The following is a 26,947-nucleotide window of genomic DNA, read 5'->3' on the forward strand; positions in this document are numbered from 1 at the left end:
TGCAGCAGCTGGATCCGATGACCCTGCAAGCTCCGCCCCTATCGGCCAGGATGACGTCAAGGACAAGACGATTCTGGAGAACAACAATTCTCATCACTGATTGTTCCTCTGTCAGATTGCCTAGGGCGGCTATAGTCTCGTTTACTACAGCTTCAAGAGTCTTGGTGAGTCTGCGTATCAGCTTACTATTTGATATTGTACCTATATAGGGAAAGATACCTTTATTGAAATCTACATACTTGTCCCATGCTGTTTCAGTATAATCGACAACTGGGAGATCTCTTTGCTCTCTATTGTGTACTAAATGAACATTTCGATAATAATCAGGGGGAGCTAGGAAAACAGGTGGCAAAAGGAATGCTATGTAACAGGTACCATCCCAATCTAGAGGCAGACGCATATATGCCGTCTGACCACATATAAAGTAAGAATGGCGAGAAGCTCTAAATGAAGATTTACCTTGATCACTATATTCTACTGTAGTAACGCATTGGCTATGGCCCATGTGTATGGAACCAACTTTTCTTACACATAATTCACCCTTAACTGGAAATACTGACATAGTGGGCAGAATTAGTTCAACTTCGGATTTGACATTCAAAATCATAAGATTAGGCGTAAAATTACCTAATTTATACACTTCATTTTCTAAATCAGTTCCTGTTCTACTGGGGTGACCCTCCTTATTAGGGTGACAGACTTTGAATAAAACTAGATTCAGATTTCCCCATATCCAATGTTGTTGATAAACTGCTGTGTCTGGGTCTATGGAATGTAATAAACTAAACCATGCTCCACAGGAGCCATTGTGTGTGAACGGATGTGGAAAGAAAGGCAGAACTCCTTTGTTATTCTGATAGGGAGGGAGTCGGCCACACACCCAACAATTGGTGGCATTACTAGTCTGATGGGAATGATGTAACATACTAATGAATGTGTTATTACGCAGCGCAAGTCTATAGGACAACTCATGTGGCGGTAGGTCACTAAAAGAGTGTTCATCAGTTATATTGAAAACACGTTTAGAATCAGGATAATACATATGCAACAATATACTTGCAGTAACTATTAAAAAACTCAAGAAAAACAAAATTAATAAAGTCACAATACAGTGGCTACGCAGTGATTTACAATACGCCTGTCGTTTCAACATTTCTCGGGTATTTTCTCTACTCAGGTCCAAGGGATACATGTCGGAGACAATTCAACCGCTTCACCTTGGAGAGGACTTAAACAATCAAATTGCTCGACTGTTTGGGCCTAAGCTTTAATTTATAGCACTGAGAGTCATTCTTTTCAACAAAAGGAAGTTTTGAATCAGTCTGTGAGGGAGTGCAGGGCACAGTGTCTATATCTGAAGGTAGTCCATGAAATTTTTTGACGTGACTTGAATGAATCCACCCTTTACGTCCCTCGATCTTCACGGCTGTTCTTGTGGTCAACAGGACCAACTTCGGTGCTTTCCACCTGGGCTCCAATTGACTTTTCCTGTCGAAATTTCTCACAAAGACAAGATTACCCGGAACAATGTCATGGGGTTTCGCCTCAGTGTTGTCGGGAAAGGCTGCAGCTACCTGTGAACGAGAAGATTGTAGTGCAGACATCAAGGAAGCCAAGTAATCTGTCAGCATGTTACAGTCAATGTCAGTTATTTTGCGTGGTATAGGCGTCCCCCACATATTCGGTGGTCTACCAAAGATCACCTCATACGGGGATAGCCCTGTTCTAGAGTGTGCTACCATTCTCATATAAAAGAGTGCAACTGGTAATGCTACTATCCAGTCGACACCTTTCTCTCTACATATTTTGGACAGTCTGATTTTCAGTGTCTGGTTATGTCTTTCTACGAGACCTGCTGCCTCGGGGTGTCGGACACAGTGGAATTTCCACTGATATCCCAACAAGAGTGAGACATGTTTCATTAATTCGGATGAGAAAGGCTGACCGTTATCTGAATATACAACACGTGGTAAACCGTACCGTGGGAAGAATTCTCGAACTAGCTGCTTGGCAGTAGTCGGGGCAGTGTAATCTGATACGGGATACGCCTCTGTCCAACGGGAGAGAGCGCAGACAACTACGAGGACATATTTGAATCCTCGACAACGTTCCATCTGAATATAATCCATCTGGAGGACTTCAAAAGGATGGTCAGGAGGCTGAAATCCACCCTGCTCTACGGGAACACTCTTTCCTGGATTAAACTGACAACATATCATACAGGTACGAACTTTTTGTTTAGCTGCTGCTCGTAAATGTTTGTTGAACCAAATGTGCTGAATGCTGTCTAGCATAGCCTTCTCTCCTAAATGTGCTGGACTGTGAACTGTAGCTATAATGGCTTGAACCATGGAATCAGGGAGAAACCATACAGATTTCTCCTTTGTCATCCACCCTTGATCTGTCTGGATCCCTCCTAGTTCAGTCCACTTCTTTATTTCTTCTGCTGTGGCATGTGTCTGTATGTCAATTACATCAAGTGCGGGATCCTTAATTGTCATACACTGTGTTGGTGTCTGAACTATTGGCTTTGTCATGTCTAATGTGCGATTCTGAGCAGTCTGTTTAGCTGTTCTGTCAGCTAAATCATTGCCTTGAGAAATGGTATCAGTAACCTTCGTGTGTGCTTTACATTTCATAATCGATATAGCAGTGGGTAGATGTATTGCGTCTAACAAAGCATGAATGAGGGGTCCGTGCTGAATGTGGGCACCATGGGACGTTAAATAACCTCTCTCTCGCCACAGCACGCCGAAGTCGTGTACAACTCCGAATGCATAACGTGAGTCAGTGTATACATTAACTTTCTTATTTGTGGCTTGAATACAGGCTTGCGTTAGAGCAATGAGTTCTGCTGCTTGGGCTGACAAAGTATCTATACAATTTGTTTCAATAACTTCAGTGTCTGTTGTGACTGCATACGCGGCCACTAAATCTCCTGTACTTGCTCTCATGCATGATCCGTCTACATACAACGTCAGGTCTGGATCTAACAATGGAACGTCTGTCAAGTCTTGTCTAGGTTTCGTCTTTATTTCAATGATTTCAACACAATCATGAGCTAGTGGGTCTGTTCCAATTACAGGTAATAGTGTAGCAGGATTCAATGTATTACACCGTCGGATCTCTATGTGTGGTTGAAACAATGTCAGTTCATAACCGGTAAGTCTTGCTATGGTCAAGTGTTGTGTTTGTGTTCGGTTCACAAGAACCTCTACTGCATGTGGTACTTGAACTGTCAATGGGTGTCCTAATACTATGGCATCGCTTTGTCTGATTGCTAAAGCTGTCGCTGCCACTGATTTCAGGCATGCAGGCAAAGCCTGCGCTACGGGATCTAATGTACTGGAAAAATAAGCACATGGCTTGCATGATCCTGCTTGATCCTGAGTGAGTACTGACAAGGCAGTACCTTCGCGTTCTGTAACAAAGAGTGTAAAATGTTTGCTATAACATGGCGTTGCTAAAACAGGTGCTTGACATAAAGCTTCCTTTAGGCTTTCAAAAGCTTGTGTATGTTCCTGAGTCCAAGGGAGAACAGTCGATGTGGCTGCCTCCTGTGTGGTTAACTGAATAAGTGGTTTTGCTAGAAATGCGTACTGAGGGATCCACTGCCTACAATATGAAGTGAGGCCTATGAAAGCTCGCACCTCCTTTTGTGTCTGGGGTATTGACATGTTAGCAATTAACTGAATGCGATCTGGTGTAAGCTGCCTTCCCTCCTTGGACAGCGAGTGACCAAGATAAATAACTCGCTGAACACAGAATTGCAGCTTAGAAGGGGACACCTTGTGCCCCTTGTCGGCTAGGAAATGTAAAACTGTCAGAGAAGCTTTTTCACATTCTGACTCGCTTCTTGCGGTGATCAGCAGATCATCGACATATTGAAGCAGTGCAGTATTGACTGGCATGTGGATACTGTCAAGTTCTCTTTTCAGTGCTTGGCTGTAGATGCTGGGGCTTTCTGTAAATCCTTGGGGAGCGCGTGAGAATTTAAAACTGCGCCCATTTAAACTGAATCCGAACAAGTATTGGCTTTCCGGATCTATTGGGACGCTGAAAAAGGCATTCTTGAGATCGATTACAGTAAAGAATGTTGCTTCGGAATCAATTGCTGTCAACAATGATGATATATCAGGGACCACAGGGAATTGTGGTACAATACACTTGTTTAGTTCACGCAAATCAATAACCAATCGGTATACTGGCGGAGCAGTAGGATCAGTTCGTTTAAGAATCGGAATTATCGGTGAATTACATACATTGGAGTCTGTTTCTACAACTACTCCCTGGGCAATTAGCTCATCAATGATTTTCAACAAAGCCACTACAGCATCATGCGATAACTTGTATTGTCGCATTCGTGGTAGTACCACTCCTGCTTTCAATGTAACTCGATAGGGTGTAATGTTCATGCAGCCAACATCCGTAGGGCCTTGTGCCCATAGATGTACTGGTAAAGTCTGTAGTCGGGGATCCATGTCTCTAGACACATAGTGACCTTTAAAATCACGTAAAAACAACCTTACTCCTTCCGGAGAACAACATATTATGGCTCCTAGTGCTTTCAGAGTCTTAATTCCTAACAGATTTTCTGGGCATGATTTAGTAAGCAATAAATCTGTAGTTCGTGTCAAAGGTCCTAACGTAAGTGGTAGAGGCTGTGATACTTCATTAACAATAGGTTTTCCTGAAAAACCAAGGGAAACATTTTGAGAGCCTGAGAGGGGTGCCCCTGGAACTTCACTACGTTTTATGGTTGTTCGACTTGCCCCTGTATCGAGTAAGAATTTTCTATCTTGACCTAATAATTCACTATGTACATAAGGTCCTTCTTGATCTACAGGAATCTCGATAAGCGGTAAGTCGACTTCCCTCTCTAGGCTGGTTCATGCGTAGCGCTGATACTCAGGGTATTCATACTGTGCAGTCTGATACATTTGTCGTGTTGTGGTTTGTGTGGCAGTAGCAGGCAACGGTGGTGCAGCTGGCACAAACTGTATGGGTTGCTGTGAGGCTGGCATAGACTGTTGCTGAACTGGCATGGACTGTCCATGCTGCATAGCTCCTTGTTCATTCTGATCTTGTCTAACTAATCGTGGTCTCTCTTTTGCAATACCTGTAGCTATATTACGTTTCAGGACTTGACAATCATGTACATAATGGCCTAGTTGTTTACAGTAATTGCAGGTTCCTTTTACAGGAACTGCAGAATCACCAGAATGTGTCACACCCTTTTTGTGACCATCTGCTGGTACTGTCTGAGAAACTAGCATTTTCATTTTTGTATCCTTCATGCGTCTATGCTCGTGTTCTTGTTCATCCCTAATTCTATTGTGATGATACTGTAACATTTGTAGCATTTGCGACGGAGTGTTACTTTGCCAGGTACTCTCGAATTTCAATATTCTATTCTTCACTGGAGGCAATGCATTTTCCACCAATTTTGTCACAAATAAATGTGGATATGAGTCACTACTTGCTTTTATACCACTATTTATACCAAAACATTTTTCAAATCGAGCATAATAATCGCTTGTGTCTTCATCTTGCTTTTGTTTGCAGGCTGTGATTGCACCCCAATCTTCCTTTTTTGTAGTTAATAAACGTGGCAGTACCTGTACTAGTAAACCTGGTAACAGTTTAACTTTATCCCCGAGCCCTGAACCTGCAGCTCGGCTCCTTTCTTCCTCTGCTAATGCTGTCCAGTCTATCTTTTGGTCTCCCACTTCCCACTCTTTTTCTTTCAGTTTTTCATATATGCCAGCAGGCAAAAGCACCTTTAATATCGTCATAATATCAGGAAAGGTGTACTCTCCCATCAGTAACATGTCTTTAATTTCTCGGTGGAAACCCGCTGGGTCTTTGTCATGACTTGGTACTACTTTCTTCATTTCTAATAATTCCATTTTTGATATGGGTGTGTAAACAAATACACGGTGAAACTCATTGTCTTCGCCTTTTATTGGGTGCACTTCTCGTAAAGGATTTTGTCTATCCATATAGTACGGCGTTCTTTCTCTGTGGGGCAGCGAGAGAGAATCCGGACTTACAAAAAGGACGTACTGCTTACGTGACACTAATATCTCTTTAATTAGCTTATTACTAGAACCTCTCCATCTGTTTGTGAGTAGTTCCGTTAATATATCAGGTAAAGGACCAGGGTCAGCATGTTGGCTCTTATATAATATGAGAAGTTGCTGAATCATATAGATTCCAGCTAAGCGTTGTTCATCTGTACTGAGGTTGAGAAACGTGTGTGCTACGGTCTCATCACCGTATTTTTCAGGACTGTCAATCCAGTGAACGGCTGATCTGGCTAATTCTTGCTCATCCATAGAATCGAGGAGGTGGTAACCTCTTCGTTCTCGTAGTATCTTATCTGCGGCTTGAAACGAATGTTCAGGAGACTTCAGATTTATTACAGGCGTCGGATACGTTCTGCTATTATTTGGACATACGGAGTGTATGGGATCAGAAAAACATCTAGTATTTTCACAAGATCTTCCTCTGCCTACATAAGCTATGGTCTCTGACTGTCTTGCGGAATTCCCTGATTCGGACACTTCATCTTGCTCAAACTCGTCTGTTCCCAATCTCTCTTCATGAATACGCTCTATTTCTTTACGTATTTTTCGGCACATGGCTATTATACAATTTTGCTTATCGTGTCTCCCTTCTGATATATTCTGACTCCATCTTGTAAGAATAAGCATTGCATTCGGGTCTACCCCCGGACGATCTTGATTTCTGATTACACAGTTTATGAGGAAACGTAACAGTTCCCCCTGTATCTCTACTTTCTGGAATTCCATAGCTCTGTTAATACATCCTGGATCTCGTCCTGTTTGAACAAAATGATATATGTTATCTAGATGCGTAGTCATCCCTGGTAACCTTGCTAAATATTCTGCGGCTCGCCTGATACGTAATGATGCCAGGACCATTTCGTCCTCTTTACCAACCACTGGGTCATATCTACAATTTACAAGGAGTTCTTTAAGCGTACGTTCACTTACGAATTTAGGTGTACGTGAATGCGCTGACTCTTGAAAGACAAGTTTATTTATTCTAGGTGGTGTAAAAGTACTGCTAGCACCTCCCGTGGCCCTATCTGGGGCGTCGGGTGTGAATGGGTTCGTTGAACGTGACACAGCAACTATGGGTGTCGATACCTCTGTAGAGTCGACTGCGGAGACAGATGCGGAAACAGATGTGCTTGCCGAAGCTTGTATCGGGACTTGCTGTTGCACGGGGACAGATACCTGATCCTGACGTTGGACCCCTCCGCCAGACGGTCTATGTGGTGTGGCGTTAGCATACTCGGGAGCTGCATCGTCTAGATATGAGGAAAGAAAAACATCTTCTGCGGTTCTGGGATGCCCCTTTGGATGTACCTTAATTGGAAATAATGGGGGTGGCAAGTCTTTTGGTATCTCTGGAGCAGCCTTAGGTAGTCCTTCGGCTAGAAGGGGATACATACCATTCATAAGAGCATTTCTTTGTCTATTCACTTGTTCTGATTTCACTCGGATACCTTCCTCAATTAATAGATTTTCTTGAACTTTATTTGAACTTTCTTTACTCCTCTCTTCTTGTCTACGTGCTTTTTCTGTTCGTCTATGAGATTCTTTACGCCATAACTCAACAGCGTCTTTCTGTGACTGTCTGACCTTTCTTTTCCATAACTCTTCCTCCACTTTCATGATGCACTCTGCATCCCAGGTTCCCGCTATGGGCCACCTTTGACTTTCCGGTAATCCTTTGGTATAATCTACCCATAGATCAAGAAACAATATGGCATCTAAGCCATGTTTATGGTACATGAAATGCCCTGGAGTATCCCTAGGAGGAATAGGAACTGCTTCTTCAAGCACCCCTTTTCTGGTAGTAATCTGTCTTAACTTCGAGAAGAGCGGCATATTTACAACTGATCTGATACTTACTCTTGAACTTGCTTAATACGAGAAACACAATAATGAACAGTGAACAATGAACAGTCATTCATACCACAATATGCAAGACATTTCTGAATACTTTAAACTTTAAACATTAAACATTATAACAATGGTCGACAATGATGACAGTCTGCCTAACTAATCACCACGCTGAATTCTTGACAATAACTGAATACTTCGGAATACTTGATATACTGCTAAACAGTACATATACACTGCTAAACAGTGCAGACCGGATTTGTGTACCCAAATCCGTCTTGACCGGCACAACCTATGTGCGCGTCAACACGCCTCCCCGGCGATGGTACTCACCGAGTAGCTCCTTGAAACGGAAGGCCTCAGAGAATGGACAGGACTCGATAACTGCGGACATCGGACCCTCTGGACGTCGGGATTTCGGAAAACCTGGTGGGCCTCTGTATACCTCGGATCTTGCTCTCTCAGCTAGGCTCTGGTCGGGATACTTCGCACTTCTCACCGCCTCGTCTGGGTTGATCGCAGCCTCAGTCGCCCCCGCTTGACCGGAGGGAGCTTACAGGAAATCCTGCTGGTACGCGTTTTATGGTCCGTCCAGCTGTGGCAGGAGACCGGGCCTGCAACGCACCGCCGGCGCGTGAGATGAGAAAGTGTCCCTGTTCGGGCGCCATTATGTGGTAAATAAAAATACCGGACTGAATTTCATACGGAATCTTAAAATAAAGTAAATAGCTCAAAATAACAAGAGGCAGAATCCGTGGTATAAGAGGTTTTCTAATGGGCTTTATTCCATTCAAAATGGCCGACTCGAGTCGCGGCCTTCAGGTTCCGTCACCACGAGGGTTCAGGAAGTGAAGTACAATAATTCATTAACAGACATGTATTTTTATAATAAGTGCATTACAATGAAACGAATGTAGAAGGCGTAACATTTGATAAGAAAAGTGACAAAACAGTGACATAATCGAAACTAGGCGTAATAAGGAATAAAAGAAACATGATTGGTTAGAATTATCAGACATAGGTGGATCTATAAGATAATACTTGGCATAGATGCGCGCGCGGCAGCATGACGTGTAATTGACGTGCAACTAGGGGGTGAAGGGGACTTGACATTTAGCTCTACATGTGGAGACGAGAAGTCTGGGGTCAAGTCAACCTAATCCCAAATCATATCTAACATCCTATGTTTAAAGAACTATGTTATCCACAAGGAAGAACTCTCGGACAGAATCTATTCTATACTGACTGTGTGCGTGTACAAGCGTCTAAGTGTCTATATGAGATGCGAGGGATAGAAAACTTTCCATGGCAACAGGGCTATGAATCACTTGCAGGAGGACGGAAAGGCTGAGTCCTTTGCTTGTGAGCTAAAGGAAATGTTTACCTAAATCACTGGACAGGAATGCATCGGCTGAAGAGTAAAATAGATAATTCGAAGGTGAAATACAACTTCTTGGCAGACAGGCGAAAACTGGCCGAGGCAGTCACCGTTAGCTGCACAGGGAGTAGGACAAAGTTCATGGATACAGATGCGAGCTCAAGCTGAAGCTGTCAAAGACAGAGAGCAGGGAAAGGCTTTGAGGACAGAATCGGGCCTACTTGCCTGAACTGTAAAAATGGAGTAACTTAGCCATATAAAGTCGGTGGCTTTTCATACTTAGGAATCGAATATCCAACCCTGTGATGGCGGATCTGACAGAGAACATGTCAACGGTAGACACACATATGTTTGCGTCTTAGAAACTGGAACTGGAGGGAACATACATGTACTTGTAACATGCATATAGAACCGTTGGGGTCCAAGATAGGGGACATAACTGATCAGGAAAATCCACATTTCCACAACTCTGGGCCTCATCACATGTCCTTTTGCCTTCTAAATAGGTAAACATTCATGGGCAGAGCCCACTGCTGTAATCGGCATGTGTATTAGAGGCAGATTTAGTGAAAACATAAACACAACATGAGACCTGCAGAATAGCTCTCTACCTCTAGCCTTGCTGAAGGGGTAAGGTTATGGGTGGATTACATACATGGAGGCAATGACAGAAAAGGGTGAACCATGCAGCACGCTATGCTAACAAAGACTACAGCTTAAATCTTGTAATCCATTTCAGGACAGAGCAAGTGTTCGGGTCAGAACCATTAGGCGACAGGGGGGCACAAAAAAATAATTTTGTACCTGCAGGTGGCACATTTGATTAGGTGCATGCTAATTATGCCATCTAACAATGGGGTATCTGGTGTTTTATCCATACGAGCTAGCCTCAGTGTTGCTCGTGTACCTCAGGCAATTACCAACCAGTGGCAGAATCAATAGTCCTGGCGGGCTATGGGTACAATGTTACAGGATGCCCCAATTGACGGGTACAATAGCAGAGAAGGCGGGACCAGGCAGCACGCAATCTAAACTGAGACGCCAGCTTAAATGTTTTAATCCAATGCCATGAGCGTCTAGGTTCGGGCCAGAACCAGTAACACAGCGGGTGGCTTTAATAAGTACTTTTCAGCGTGCATTTGGCCCATTGAATAACGGTGCAAGATAATTACTCATCAAGGTACACCTGGACCAGCAAATTGGGATGACTTCTGCAATAGATGAGCATGCTTGTTAACCAATATTTGTTGCAATCTGAAGGGAGGATTGGCCTACTTCTGATATGCCTTATCCTGTCATGCCCTTGACTATTATCCTTAACCTTGTACCCGGGTCATATCCAGCTGTTTTAAGCTGGGTGGGTCAAAAGGGAACAACAGCCGAGGGTGATCATGGTCAGTTCGGATGGCTTGGGGAGCGATGAATGATTGGTCTGCTCGCACAGGCTGGCGATTTATGTGTGAGCTTAGCTGTGCTGCTACCCTGCATTGGATTTACTGACTAGGGGGATTCAAGGAGAAGTGTTCCAAGCATGCGACGAGAGACGGGTCCTTTTGAAACCATTCATAATCTTAACCTGGTTAGTATTCAGGTCAAGGAGTGGCTGCATGAGAAGGTTTGTTAGTTGGCATGCTTTTCCAGAGGTTTGTTGCAAGCTCACACATGTTAATGTTGCCGCAGAGTTGGGGCAGGTTACCATACCTCTTCTTGTCTCCACGGGTTTGGTGTGTCTTTCGGGCCATGTTGACCGAGTGGAGCATTATCGCTTTGTATATCTGGGCATATAGGAATGCCAGGCAAGGATCTAGGGAATTTTAGAGCAAGTGATCCCTTTCTGATCCTAGCTCTCTGATCCTAGTTGGGCAGGTGGGTTAACATCAGTAGCCGCCAGCTCCATTGTGCACCTTTTTTCATTTAAGAGAGTATGCATTTCTTTAAGGGTGAAGTAGGCCCCATACTATACTTCTAGGGAACAATCACCTAGGCTAACCTTGACAGTGCAAAGAACTATGATTCGTAAGGGTTTGTGCACTGCTGGTGTGGGGGCAGTCCTTGCTTTAAAAAGATGGAGGCTTTAGGACTATTGCACCCCCGGTGGGGGACTGCTTTTACACAGGGTCGCAGGTACAGCACCCAGCAGGATCACCGAGCCTTGCAGCCCCTTGAGTTCGATAATATGACTACCATAAAGGCTAGTATCATAAGACATCTGTGATTCAGAGCGGACATACCTTTCAAGTTGTCGGCGCGCTCAAGTACACGTCATATTTGGCACATACATACAGGTTTTTTAGTTAAGAGCCACAGGTTCTTGCTTCCATGGGAGAGTCAGAGATCTGAAGGGCCAGTTTCAGCAGCATGTGTACCTTAAATTGGTCAAAACAATAACTCAGGTACTGCAAAGGCTGATATGAGTCCCCCCCACCCACCTTTAGTTCACCCAGACCCCGAATGCAAGGAGTACAATTTACTTTCAACAGGCATGGGCAAACAATTGTAACGAAATTGAGTCGCAGCTTCAGCCAGCTGATATCATTGTGAGTGTCAAGAGCGGAGGGGTTGTACCTCCAGGCCAGGCTCCTACACCAGGAGCAGGGAGAAGGAGATTCTGGGGCAGGTTAACATACCTCAAAGGTGTATCTGTGGTTTCAATGCATGTTTATCTCTGGAGTTGGGGCTGGGTAGAGCCATTCTCACTTAGTGGTATGTCCATCATTTTTTTTTTTTTTTTTAATCATGCTTATGAAGGATCTCAGGACCAATGCAATTCTTTGAAGCTCCCCAAGGCGAAGAGACAAAAGTTAGGCACCTCACCGCTTACAACATAGCACATTAGGTGGCAGTGCATGAGTTCAGGTGGCAACTGGGAAATTTCCATCTTTAAGGCCAACAGCTGCTCACATGGTTAGCAATAATCAGCCTGGGAAGTCTGGGGGGGGAAACACCAAAGATAAAATGAACAGGCAGAATTCCTGTAAGAAAGGCGGGAATCATGGCAAGTGCACGAGCACTCCTTTGCTTAGGTCACATATTTCTAGGCTCATCGTATAGTTGAGCTTTTACTCATCACAGCAAGGTGGAAGTATCAATACCGCAACACAGCACCCAACTAGAGCCCGCAGTTAGAATGGGATCGGATGTTGTACATACAGTCTTCCTGTTCACCCCATCCAGGAGCTTTTCTATCGCTGGTCGCAGCCGCGGCCCGTGGAGGGAGTTCCGTGGGGCGGAAAGGCGGGGAGGGGCAGGGTGGGGGGTTCTAAAAACCGGAATATGGATAATTGCAGGTAAGTAAACAATAAAATAAATAAAACGAATTTCGTAGCGCGCCCTGCATCGCATTTTGCATTTTTGGTACACGAGAACAGAAGTTTTGCAGTGGGCTACTAACGCTAGGGTGGGACCATCAGCAGGGCGACTCACAAACAAAATATCGCAGTCAGAGGTGGAACATGCAGCCTGGCATTTTCCGAGTCCCCGAGAATCAGCTAATTAGTGGCAAGGTCCAAAACAGATACATCTGGAGTGGCATTAAAGGGACATGACGCAGTGCTCTCTGGGGCTTCCCTTAAAATCCTAGTGAGAAGACTAAAAACGGACCTGGCGAGGCAAGGGAGGGTGATCTGTTTGCACCAACTGGGGGAAATGAGGTATTGCCCAGTGGGTCTGGTCGCCTCCCACCTGGCCATTCGCCCTTCAGGAGAGGGTTATTTACTGATTCAGGCTCACAGCACGCCCTTTACCAAATTTCAGGGTGAACAGGTAATGCAGGTATGCTTAATGTCAGGCAATGCAGGTCCTGGCAAGCGCCTTTGCAGTCACTCTTTCCGGATAGAGGCAGCGACTGCAGCTTTCAGGGCGAGCATGTCAGCGGAGCGCATCAGGCAGGTGGGACAATGGGAATTCCAATGTTTTAAACGGTACATCCGTCCGTAAGCCACCCAGGGGAGTGGACGGAGGACAGGTTAAGTAAATGATGTACAGTGCGAAGTTTGAGTACACCGAAGGCAACCCTGTGATGCATCTGATGTTGGGTGGGGTGCGTTGTTATTGTGTGAAATTATGTGCAATCTTGTGTAGGTGTATAGAATGGTGTGCAGTGCTTCAAAATATGTGTTTAGCAATCTAGCATTTCTTTATTTTGCCAGGATCAAGGGTCTGAGTGAATGGCCTTTGGTGAGTCTTGAGAGTGGCACGATGTGCGAAAGGCAGGAAATGGAGGCATGGGTTATTTCCCCACTGAGTTAATTTGGTGGGGGGTCCCAGGCATGGGCTGGAACAGCTTGCTGAAGAAGCTGCGGCACAGACTGGGGGGGGAGGGGTGTCTCCCCTCCCAACATTTTGGTCATACACCTGGGAGGCATTGATTTGACTTTTCTGCTGTAAGAAATGAAATCCTCCATGTGTACGTTAAGCAACCAATTTGGGGCATGTGAGTTATGGTGGTCAGAGATAACCCCACGTTCAGTGTGGCTAGGGACCCGGTTACGGGATGCCATGGAAACCTCTTGCAGCAGAGTTAACAGTGCCATGCGCAAATTCACTGAACAGAGGGGGATTGGCTTTATTAGGCACGGTCTGCTGCATCCCAAGTCCACAGGGTTTTCTGAAGAGGATGGTGTTCACCTGTTTAGAGTGGGCATGGACTTGTTTTTGTAGGACATGGGCGAAGCCCTGGAATCAGCAGGATGTAGGTAAGAATGCCTGCCTTGGTGGGGGTCCCTGGTTGTGACGGTGGCCACACCCAGAGCTGTGGCGGAGTTACAGGGCGATCCAGAGGCTGAAAGGTACCCTCTTCAGGAGCACAAGGGTGCAAAAGCCAAATATCCCCAGGTGGTCCTCGCGTTGGACCCTGAAAGAACGACGGCGCCCCGCTAGTCCTACTGGCGGTTGAAAACCTGAGCAACCGGGGGCTGCCTGGATACGCTCCGCCCCCCTCAAGAGGCGTGAGTAGATGGGTGGACTGGTGGTCCACAGGTGGGAAGGGGTAAACCCTCCCCCAGAATTGGTAAGCACCAATTGGTTAGTGCCACGGTGGAATTTGGCTCATCAGGTGGGCAGGCAGCAGAGGGGCTGCCTGCCCTTGGATCACCCGTAAGCTGACCCACCATGTTGGCATATTTCGGTATGCAAATAAACCTGCAGCAATTTTCTCCACGAAAAAAGGTGTCTTGTGTGTTTATTTCATCAGGAGATTGCTGTATGTGTTATGGGGATTGTGTTGCCGATATTGGCCTCAACCTGCAAACACTACACTTTAGGCATGCTTTGACAGCACGCAAGAGGGCAGAGATGGAAAACTGTGCGTGTGCTCTAGGTATAATGCAGGGGTACACTGTGGGTAATGCTTCGTTTGAATTTACATCTTTAAAGCAGTGGGAACGCGGGGAGTAAACAAAGTGAAAGCGGGTGCATGGCTCTATAAAAAAACTGTGTAAGGATCTCAATCCGCAACCCACAAACACCGCATTATACATACAGCACGTGCACAGTTTCTCTTCTTTGCACTCTTCTACCGCAATAATTTTGCACAAAGCATTAGGCCACAGCACCACACTACCCACTTACTAACGCGCTCTTGGCCCCTTACTGCCTAGATTTCTCTTACAAACTGTTCACAGCACACACACATGCCGTATAATACCCTTTTTTTAGGTCATTTTTCTTTTTTTTTTTACTTTTAGCGCGATGCGCGCGCGCTTGTTGTTAATGCTGTGTTCTGATGTGGTACACGCTGCTTAAGGGCCCACTGTGGCCTCGGAGAAAGAAGCACGCTGTGGAATGTCCACTTTCTAAAGGCGTTTTAAATGGAGAGCTGTTTAATGTTAGCACCAATCCCGAGATTGCATCTCGGCGCGGATTGCCAGGAGCCCCAGGGGCTCGCAAGTATTTACAACCCTGTCTAATCTGAAGGTGGAATCTCCCCCATTTAGGGTCCATCCTGTTTTCTCAGTCAGCCATGCTTTCTTGAATTTGCAGCGCCAGGCCAGACTGTTTTTGAGAGGCCTTCTCAATTGCTTCGGCTTTAGCCAGTTTAATTGCTCTTATATTTCCCCAGAAGTCCCTCACTTTGATCTTTGAAGGCATGGGTTCAATCAATCTCTGTACGCATGAGTAACCTCTGACCCTGCTCGCAGGCAGTTCGCTACCCATGCTGCTGCACGGCTCTGTCTGCCTTGCCGGTCTTGCCGCCTGGACCTGCATTGGTCCGTGACACTGGTACTCCTGTGCCATTATTGCTCTCTGTGCCTTAACTGCCTCTGACTCTGTACCATTTTGTTTTTCTGTTTTTTCTGTTGTTGCTTCCCCTCTGTGCCTCTGTGCCCCATTGCTTCTGTGCATAACTTGTTTTCTTGTTGTTCTTGTTTTCTTCCTCTGTGCCCATACTGTTGATTTTTGTGCCTCTTGCCGCTCCCCGCCCGTTTTCCCGCCGCTGCGTCCCTCCGGCCTCGCCCCCCTGCACTCCCATTCGCCGCCCCGCTCCCGCCTCCCAGCTACTCCTCTCTCCCACAGCTCCTCATATGGAGGTCGCGTGCAGCAGCCGTGCCACTGGCGTGCCGAAGGCGCGCCTAAGGCAAGCCCGTCTGCGCCTGGACCGCGCCTAGCACCAGGACCCCTGGCTCCCGCTAGCGCCACGACACCCACCTCCGCTACGACTCCAGCACCCTCCACGCACTCAATGCCGGACGATCACGCACCTGCTGCCTGGCCGCCCCGAAGCACACCCAAGGACCCTTCTCCTGCCGGAACTGCAGCTTCACCAGCATCCAGTCCTCCAACCCACCAACCGTAGAACCCAACCTCCTCAGATGCATCCTGCTGAACACCCACTCCGCCCGCAAACATGCCGTCAAACTCTGGGACCTATTCGACACCAACGCCCCAGACGTCGCCTTCCTGAGGGAGACCTGGCTGAACCCCTCCTCGGCACCCGACATCGCCATAGCTATCCCGGAAGGCTACAAGATCACCCGCAAGGACCACACCAACGGAGTAGGAGGAGGAATCGCCATCGTCCACAGAAACACTCTCAAAATCTCGACAGACACCAATGACACCCTCAGCACCGCCGAACACCTGTACTTCCAGATCCACACCGACCCCAACACCACCCACAGAGGTACCCTCGTCTACAGATCCCCCGAACAGCGACTCCATTGCTGACTTCATCAGCACACACGCCCTCGCCTCGATGGACTACATCCTCCTCGGGGACCTGAACTTCCACCCCGAGAACAACAATGACTCCAACTCTTCCACCCTGATCGACAACCTCGCCAACCTCGGACTCAGACAACTCATCACAACACCCACCCACTCCGCCGGCCACACGCTTGACCCCATCTTCTCAGCAAGCTCTCACGTCTTCTTCAACCACACCCCCGAACTCCACTGGACCGACCACCGCTGCATCCACTTCACCTTCCGGAAACCCACCACACACCACCGCACCCAGCAGATGCCTCGCCGCCGCTGGACCAGCTAAGACTTGCCCAGAGCCCACCCGCAGACCCAACCGACCCCGACGCCGCAGCCAACACCCTCGCCCCGCTCAAGAAGCCCTCCAAGACCCACACCAGCAAGAGAACCAGCTGGTTCACCGAAGACCTCCAGGCCTCCAAGCGAACCTGCCGAAAACTAAAAAAAAACTGGATCCGTGAACGAACACTAGAAAGCTACACAGCCCACAAGAACGCCACCCGCAGACACCACCACCTCATCAGATCCGCCAAAAGGACCTCCTTCAAAGACCGCCTAGACAACAACGCCCACAACAGCAAAGAGCTCTTCAGCATCGTGAAGGAACTCTCCAACTCCAGCTCCAACACCAACGACATCCCACCGTCACAAGACCTGTGCGACTCGCTGGCCCCCTTCTTCCACCGCAAGATCGCCGACATCCACGACAGCTTCGACGCCGTCACCACCCCGGCAACTGCTGAGACCCCCGCTCCCACAACCACCACCCACAACAACCGCCTGCTCACCTGGCCCCACATCAATGACGACGACACCATCAAGATCATGAACACCATCCACTCCGGATCCCCGGAAGACCCCTGCCCACACCATATCTTCAAAAAAGCCAGCAGCACCATCACACCCCATCTCCGGAAAACCATCAACATGTCCTTTGAGACAGCGACCTTCCCGGAGAGCTGAAAGCATGCAGAGATCAACGCCTTACTCAAAAAACCCAAGGCGGACCCCAAGGACCTCAAGAACTTCTGACCCATCTCCCTGCTCCCGTTCCCAGCGAAGGTCATTGAAAAGGCTGTCAACAAACAACTAACCAGCTTCCTCGAGGAGAACAGCATCCTAAACCCATCCCAGTCCGGGTTCCGCAGCAACGACAGCTCCGAAACTGCCCTCATCGCCGCCACCGACGACATCAGTAACCTGCTAGACAACGGAGAAAACACGGCCCTCATCCTCCTGGACCTCAGCCGCCATCGACACGGTCTGCCACCGCACACTACGAACACGCCTCCACGATGCCGGTATCCAAGAGAAGGCCCTGGACTGGACGACCACCTTCCTTTCCGGCAGAACTCAGGGCGTCCGCCTCCCCCCCCTTCCACTCCGAAGCCAACGAGATCATCTGCGGCATACCCCAAGGCTCATCCCTCAGCCCTACGTCGTTCAACGTCTACATGACACCACTCGCCCATGTCGTACGACGGCATGACCTCAACATCATCTCCTATGCCGACGACACCCAGCTGATCCTCTCCCTCACCAAAGACCCCCACACCGCCAAAACCAACCTCCACGAAGGAATGAAGGCCGTCGCCGACTGGATGAGAAACAGCCGACTGAAGCAGACAAGACGGAGGTCCTCATCCTCGGATCCTCCCCCTCGGCCTGGGATGACTCCTGGTGGCTGACTGCAGTAGGAGCACCCCCCACACCCACCGACCACACACGCAACCTTGGGGTCATCCTCGACTCCACCCTCTCCATGACGAAGCAGGTCAACGCCGTCTCCTCCTCCAACACCCTCCGCATGCTTCGCAGGATCTTCAAGTGGATCCCCACCGAAACTAGAAGGGCGGTCACAGACCCTCATCAGGAGTAGACTGGACTACGGCAACGCACTCTACACAGGAGCCCCGGCCAAACTCCTGAAACGGCTCCAACGCATCCAGAACGCCTCTGCACCCCTGATCCTCAACATCCCTCGTCGCAGCCACATCACACCCCAACTGAGAGACCTGCACTGGCTCCCCATCAACAAGAGGATAACCTTCAAGCTCCTCACAAACGCACACAAGGCACTCCACGACACCGGACCAGCTTACCTCAACAGCCGACTCAGCCTCTACATCCCCACCCACCAGCTCCGCTTCGCAAACCGCACCCTCGCCACCGTCCCCTGCATCCGAAGAGTGACTGCCGGCAGCAGATCATTCTCCCACCTCGCTGCTAAGACATGGAACGCCCTGCCCATCCGCCTGCGGCAGACCGAAGACCTCCTTACCATCAGGAGACTCCTCAAGACCTGGCTCTTCGAACAGTAGCAGCGTCCCCCCTCCCCTAGCGCCGTGAGACCCTCACGGGTATGCAGTGCGCTTTATAAATGCTATGATTGATTGATTTGAATCTGTTAACTAGATGTGTCGCTAAAGAATGGGGTGCGGAGATAGGAAGTGATGACGTGAATTATAGCGCATTTTCGTTTGAAGTGTAAAACAACATGCCATGACACCACCTTAAACTGTTGACTTTTCCTTCGCCAAGGGTTTAGTTACAATCTCACGGTTTCTTTTGAGCCACTGCTCATAAATCTGTTGCATCTAGCACTTAAATTAAAAGTGCACCCCAGCCATTTATTATGGATGGAGCACTGCACTTCATTCATTCATTTAACATTCAAGTGTGGTCAGTTATGTTGCTTGTTGTTCAATCCATTTAACTAACGCTGCATGTGCGGTCGGACTGCCATGCAGTGGCGGCTGGTGAACTTTGAAAGAGATAAGGCGTACATGTGTACCTGGAATTGGAGCAAGCAAGGCTGACATTCTAAATGACGGTCCGGTGCGGATTCTATCCTGTAAGAACATTTTGAAAATACAAGGCCAAATGGGGTAATAAGACTGTACTGTAAAAGTTTTACGTTAATTGGTTAAAAATCCAAAGGTGCTGAATGAAACATCACAGTGCTTTTTTGTGGGGTGCGAGGCAAGTGCTACTCATTTCCAGGGTGCTGGAGCTCAACTTCCCCAAGACAACTGAGAACAAGCATTGACATAGCCAATAGCTCTCGCCTTTGTGACCTTATAAGTATTTCATTATGCAGCACAATATCCGTGGTGCAACATTAACTGTTGCATGGCTAAACACTTATAATGTCCCAAAGGCGAGACCTATTGGCTATGCCTATGCTTGTTTATACGTGCAGCAGGGGAATAGGCCAGGACCTGTTTTGTTTTTGCGTCTTAAATTAGCGCTAGACCAAACTATTTCTTTTATTTGATCTGGTACTTTATTTATACCTTTGTCTTCAGCTTTTTTTAAAAAAAGATTCTTTGTTGCCTATTTGGAACAGAAAAAAAGACAATAATGTCTATATACAGAAAATACTTGTGTACATATAGTTAACAAAACATTAAACAACAGAATTGTGTTTTAAATGCACAATCTAAAAACATTAATGTGAAAAAATCATAAACCAACCATCCTAATGTCTTAGAAGTCTTATTTCTAAATCCTATTTCATATATAGATATTATTTCATAAAAATGTTCAACAAATGTTGTGTATATCAACGTTTCAATTTAAGGAAACATGACAAAATGAGCAAACACGGGGAAAAATATTAGTGTCAAATACATGGAATTTTTTCTCTATGTCCTGACAAAAAATAAATTCACAATTCCTCCATATTCATATCATGAATCATAATGAAGCCAACGCGTTTCAAGTCTCTGATAATGAATATGCGGACTCTCATCAGAGCTCTTGATTTTTGACAGGAATGAGGGTTTCTGAAATTAGGATGAATGAAAACATTTTTTTTTAAAACAAAATCACAGGAGCTCCCTTTATTTTGAAATCTTAAATCTTTACTTTCTCTTTAAGTATGTACATCAAGTAGTATACCTGGACACTAGTGTGTTTTTATCCGTTTAGTCTTCTTTATCTGTATAAAAGAAGGAAACATGTTTTTTCTTGCTGCCATAAACTTGTTTGTAAAATTTAGCAAAAGGTTGCACTGTGTCGATTTTAAAGCCTACCTTTTCTTTCAGCCGGGAATACTTTAACTCAGGGCTTCTCTGCCTTTATATTATTTCGTGAGCAGGCTCTGTGTGAAGAGTGACAGGTCATTAGTCAAATAGAGCCTGCGATTTTTCGCTAATGAGTATAATTAAAAAAGCTTTTAGCATACCTGAAGACTGTAGCTTCTACTTAAAGCGGTGAAACCTTCATGTCCACAGCTCACAGAAGCTTTTTAAATGAGCTGAAAGTGAAACGGAACGCTTAGGTTTAATAAAGCGTTCGACATGTTTGTGAGCTTTCACTAATAAATAAAGTTAAAGAGCTTCTGGCGTACCTGTATTATTTAGCGCGGTGAAACCTTCGTGTTACATTCACTCGCAATGGCCTTTGCAACGAGCTGGAACCAAAGCAGATCATGAACGCTTAGTTTAATAAAGGCTTTTATCATGTTACAGAAGCGGTTGCGTTATCTTTTAGTTTTGAATAAAGGCATACCTTTAGTTCATTTAAACCACGAGCTCTGGTCTTCGCGATGTATTTTTCAAATGTAATGGGCGTCTTTCTGAAATGTAAAATTTGAGTTCCTCATCAGGCTTGGCACTTCAATATTGTTTGTTTAAAACACGGGGCTGAGGTGAAAGGCGCAATACCTTGTAATGATTCTATTCTTCGCTTCTGGTTAATTCTGTTGAAGTGACGGCATTACCCATTGAAAGCATCTCTTTAATGGCTTCTGGCTTAGTATCATGGGGGTTGTAGTTCCAGATAGCATTTACCTGCGTTTGGTCTCATAGGTTTTTTGGTGCACCAACGCAATGCATTCTGGGCTTCGTAGTGTCTTATATTTTTGCCAATTCGGTCATGCTGTTTAAACCTGCTGTCGTGCTATTAAATTTCAAAATTACATACGCTTCTTTGCGTAATAGCAGGTTCTCAATATCCATATGGGTATTTTTTGAAGATTTAAAGCTGGCCAACACTTTCCATCTGAATTGGGTTTCGTTATGACATTTTTCAACAAAGTGCTCAACCATGGGTGCGGTCATAACTTTTTTCTTTATTCTAGACCGATGTTGGTTGATTCTTGTATTGACCTGTTGATTGGTTTTCCCTATATAGATTTTTTGACAAGGGCAAATTATAGCGTAGACAGCATTTTTTGGCTTACAGTTTGTAAATTCGGTATGTTTCCATCTTATTCTGTCATGGACGAATTCAGTGCCCTCTATAGTGTTTCCTCAGGCAATGCAATTTCCACATTTGCGATGTCCTTCAATGGGCTTTAAGTTCCATTGGGCCAGTAAATCATTTTTGGGTTTGGGTAGAGTAGTATCGGCTTGAATTATTTGCTGGCCAATACTTGGATTTTTCTTCCATGCGAAGAGTGGTTTGGGAAACGGGCACCTACACACAATAAGTATTTCATTTAAACAATTTTACGATACAATTCAAAAACATTTGCAAAGCCAAAAGCTGGCAGCCAACAATGCCAGAATTATTGTCTTTAGTAAAGCTTGTGTTTCTTGACAACAAGTGTAGTGTACTAAGAGTGTTTGAGACATGATCCCACGCAGCCAGAAATCTTGCTGTTTCATTTTTCACTACTTGTAGGTGGGCCACGTTTTTGTTAATCTCTAACAGAGATATCAGGGCTGTTGCAAAGAGAGGAAGGGAGACATCCAGGACAGTTTGACCCAGGCTGAGCACTTTACAGAGCCAGACACTGCTACTGTCAAATCTAGGTATTTATTCCAAATGTAGGCTTCACGTATTTTTAGGTCGAGGCTGGGCAGCGCATGCGCATGTCTCCTGCCATTAACGTATCCTGCCACCACCCTACTCTGCCATCACTATCTTGAAACATCACTATTGTCAGCGATCATATTTCTGTCAACTGCATGCTCTGGTATTCTTTTCCTCTGCTACCATTCTCCAAGGTATTCATTTTGTTTGTCAACAGTTTTATGTCACCACCCCCTCCTCTTCCATGACCCTTCCCTCCCTCTAGCGCCCTTCAGTCATCATCCTCTCACTCCCCTGTTGTCACACTTATTTGCTGTTGTCATGCTCGTTAAACTTTGTTATTCAACTTTGCATGGCCATGTAAGCATTTATACACTGAATCATTTTGCACATTTTGTGGCAGCCATTCTTATACTTCATGCAGCTTGTCTTCTGCTGTGTGCAATACATTTCATTTTCTAAACTTTGGAAGCCTTTGTCTAATACTATTTAAGATCCTGACATATATTCACATTGCTTTCTTTTGTGGGCTGGGCCCTCATAGCACTATAAATAAATGCATGTTACTATTTTCCAGCTTACCAACCAGGATTCAAATCAGTGACCCTCCGGATACACACAAAAAATCTTAAGTCATTGCCTTACCAATTGAGCTTACCTAGCAGAGCCATGTATTTCCCACACATAAGCGTAACTCGCATTTATGTTATTTAATACGTGTGCCTTACATGTTATTCGCATTTACTTGTTGGTAAAAATCCAGCAAAATAGTTCCTGAATATGACAAGATTAATTGTAAATTGTGAGAATAATACGTCCTCAATTTGCACTTCCTCTGATGTCATAATATTTATGCAAACATACCCCTGCTTGTATAAGGTGTACACCTAAAAAGGCAAAATACACATACTGGTGCACACTGCAATACATTAGGTCTCGCATTTGTGAGAGTTTGAGCTATTGGCATTGTTAATGACAGTGCCTTTTATTTATAGGTTTTGAAAACCTTCAAGCGGCGTGTAAACACACACTTTTTACCTATAGTCCTTGCTTACGAGAAGCAAGGCTGGCAGTAAAAGAGGTGCAGTTACTGCCAGCCTTACTTCTCGTAATCAACAACTATAGGTACAAAATGCGTGTTTACACACCACTTGCAGTTTTTCAAAACACATAATTAAAAGGCATTGTCATTTACAATGCCAATAGCTCAAACTCTTGCAAATGCGAGAGCCTATTGCATTGCAAATGCTTGTTTTTAAATGCATTCAGTTTTCCTTAAAGAAAAACGGGATGCATTTAATAAAGAGAAATGAAACTTTTCAGTTTCATTAGGTCAAGCCCTGAGCCAGTGCACAAACACTGTTCTGGGGTTGATCTGTGGTAGTTGACTACCTGAGGGAAGCCCCGCCCACTCCCCGCCCACTTTTTCATTGGCTTTTGTCTTTGTACTTTGTAAATGCTGCCTTCCGATTGGTTTATAGGCTGCTAGTCCCTCCTTATGACGGCCATGTTATCATTTGTATCCTTCCATGGCTACTGGCCCCTTTACTTTGTGTTTCATGAGAACTATTTGCTTCCCGTGCCCCCCTCCCGCTGTATATGCCTTCTCTCCCGCCCCCCACTCCCGTTGTTCGTGCATTCTCGCACCCCTGTCATCCGCCGACCCGCTCTCCCGTTTGCAATGCAATAGGTCTCGCATAAATGCGAGTCCTATTGCATTGCAAATGCTTGTTTTCATGAAAGTTGGTTAAGATACAAACGTGGTGATGTCGTGATGCTGCACTTTTTCACCACGTCTATTGTATAGCCGCAGTGAGCTGCAAAGACTTTCTCTTTTAGGACAACGTTTTGGAGACAATTTAATATTCAAAGTTATAACAGTTTTAAAGTTGTGTAAATGGAATTGCTTACGATCTGAGTAGCATAATCATACTCAAAGATGGCGCTGAAACAGTGTCAGTTTACATTAAACTTTCAAGTGTTCATTTATCTTCACAATATATCCCATGAATGCAGCTTCCTCCCCTGCAACCCACGTTTTTTTATACATAAATGTTGCCATTTCATGATGTCTGCTGAGGATACAATGTAGTCCGTTCTTTACGTTGTAACTAAATAGAACCTATTGTGGGCGGTTATTTTAAGGGAAGAAACTACAAACTGGGACATGGATTGGCAACACTGCTGCATTTAAATTAGCATATTAATACGGTTGTGTGAACAGTACAACTTTTGCTGTAGTGGCCTCTCTTTTCTTAAAGAATATCGTAGATAACTCATGATTAGCCCTGAGTGTGACCCTCGCAGATGTGGACAGACACGAGTGGCAAGACAATCTCACCCTCACATTCATAGGAGAATCGAATTCCCTGGTGTTCCTCCGTTAACTTTCGATTCCGATCCTTCTGGTTTTTGTAAGTGATGAGTGGGTTTTCATGCGCATGCGTGATGTGTGCCGTCCCGTCCTTGTTAAGACTGGGCACATTACCCTTCTGAGCTTAAGCTGGAGGTTCTTTAGAGCTTAAATTGCGGTAAAGAATCCGGTGTAACGTGTCTGAATCTGTAAATGACGTTCAAACTGAACTGTTTTATCAGAATATGCCTCGTTATCCCGCAGTCTTTTTCCCCGCAGAGAATTACAACGCGGTCGTTACAACGACCGCGTTGTAATTCCGTATATCATTACCCCGCAAGTCGTAACAGCGACTTGCGGAGGGGGGGTGCTGGATGTTGGAATAGTCTAACTTACTATTCCAATTCCAGTTTGCGCGGACATTAGGGAAGGTGTTGGATTTTAAATCCAACACCTTCTCCTCCCTCCGCAAGTCGTTGTTCCGACGTGCGGAGTAATGGTATGCGGAATTAAAACGCGTCGTTGTAACGACCGCGTTGCAATTCCCTGCGGGGAAAAAGTTTTGTGGTAAACGTTGTTGACCGTTTTATCAGTGTGAAAATAAGATAGTTTTCGTATCTGGGTCCTTAACGCTTTCAACTGAGATCTCTGATCTATGCTAATGTTCAAAATCTACAAATCTCAGGTTAGAATACTGGTTTAGTCGCTGATGTGGTTAATACACTTATTGCAGCAGTGCAATATCCAGAGAACTGATTGTAACAAGGATTTGCAATGCAACAGGTCTCGTATTTACATGAGCTATTGGCATTGTAAATAACAATGCCTTTTATTTATGTTTTGGTTTTTCAAACATAAATAAAACGCATTGTCATTTACAATGCCAATAGCTCAAACTTGCGTATATGCGAGACCTATTGCATTGCAAATGCTAGTTTTTTAAGGGCAGGCGGTGGTCCCTGGTACATGGCAGTGAGTCTCGCTATTAGGAAGGGACGCCCCTTCCTAATAGCGAGAGTTGCAAACGCTATATTGCGAGTTAGTGACTCGTAAAATAGTTTTTGTACATACCATGACCCTTTTTTGCGGTCGCAAACGGGCCGATCTCCCGTTTGTGAGGGTCATACATCTGGCCCATGATCCCTTTCCCTGTGATCGCACAAGTGGATTTTCAAGTTTCTATATTAACCTTCAATTTTATTTAGGCACAATCCATTAGACAAAATCATGCAATTATGCAATTAAGAATTGTACAATTAATCATAAAAAATAACATGTTGCAAATTTGTTAGTATTAGAAAGGTTGCTTAAAGCCGCTACAGTGTCGAAACATTTTATTTGAGACAAGAACAACAGGGCATATTGTTGAGAATAATTGCCATATATAAAAAACAATTTTCTCAAAAACATATGACGAGGTATTAGAAATAAAGGACTATCTAATAATAAATGAGCTGGAGAGTTATATAAGACTGACTGGAGTGTATAAATAATTTTCTTCTCCTAACTTCACATTATGCTTAAAACTTTTAAATACTATACATGATTGAATCCTAGTATTCATTTAAGCAATTCTATCCAGATATTTGGATCTAGAAAGTCCTTCAAGTTCTTAAAAACAGAACTTTCCCCAAGATGGGGTCGACTATTAACATAGATTATCTTGAAAAAAGTTACTCTCTATCCTTTCTCTTACTCGAAGTTCACAAGCCAATTTCATAAGTTTTCTTTTTATACAGTGTATGCTTGAACCATGTGGGATTGTTAATAAAGTATGTCTTGTTTACTTTTAGTCACTCACAAGTGGATTCGCCCAGAAACCTTTTTGCTTGAATTGTCCTTTTCATCTGAAGGATAAGCCCAAAGAGAAACTTACTATTTGAATATGTCAAAATAAAGCTTAGATATGATTGCCCAAATATTGGTCTTATTGTCATGTTATTTGCCCCCCACCATCTAGCACTCAGTGTCTACACCTGTTAAAGGAAAATTAAGAGCAGAAGGAAGAGTTCAGAGACTTCCTAGTGCTTTGCAATAGTATTTCTGAACTGTGGGGCGAAACTCTCGATCAGTGAGATTTGAAGTGTGGCTAATGTGTTAGAAGAGGTATTTAACGTCAATGCTAACACTCATGAAAGTATTAACATTGAGCTAACTGTACAGATAACTGTCACTTTTTAGAACAGAATATCTTCAATGTTGTTCTTGCTACTAAATTTGATGTTGGTGCTTATTTGAGAATGCATGTTGCCTATATATTCCTTCTCAAATTGCTTTCACCCAAGTGGTCTATTTAACCTTTCTGTAAGACCATTG

General features: G+C 45.1%; 1 non-coding gene across 1 annotated transcript; it reads left to right on the forward strand.

Annotated features, from left to right (window-relative positions):
• The first annotated feature begins 24,677 nt into the window (after positions 1 to 24,677).
• Positions 24,678 to 24,776, forward strand: LOC146871809 (small nucleolar RNA U13). The gene has a single exon (XR_014959856.1). It is a non-coding gene; the product is annotated as a small nucleolar RNA U13 (small nucleolar RNA).
• Positions 24,777 to 26,947: the final 2,171 nt, after the last annotated feature.

Source organism: Triturus cristatus, chromosome 1_1 (genome assembly GCF_964204655.1).
Source record: "Triturus cristatus chromosome 1_1, aTriCri1.1, whole genome shotgun sequence".
Taxonomy (NCBI): Eukaryota; Metazoa; Chordata; class Amphibia; order Caudata; family Salamandridae; genus Triturus; species Triturus cristatus.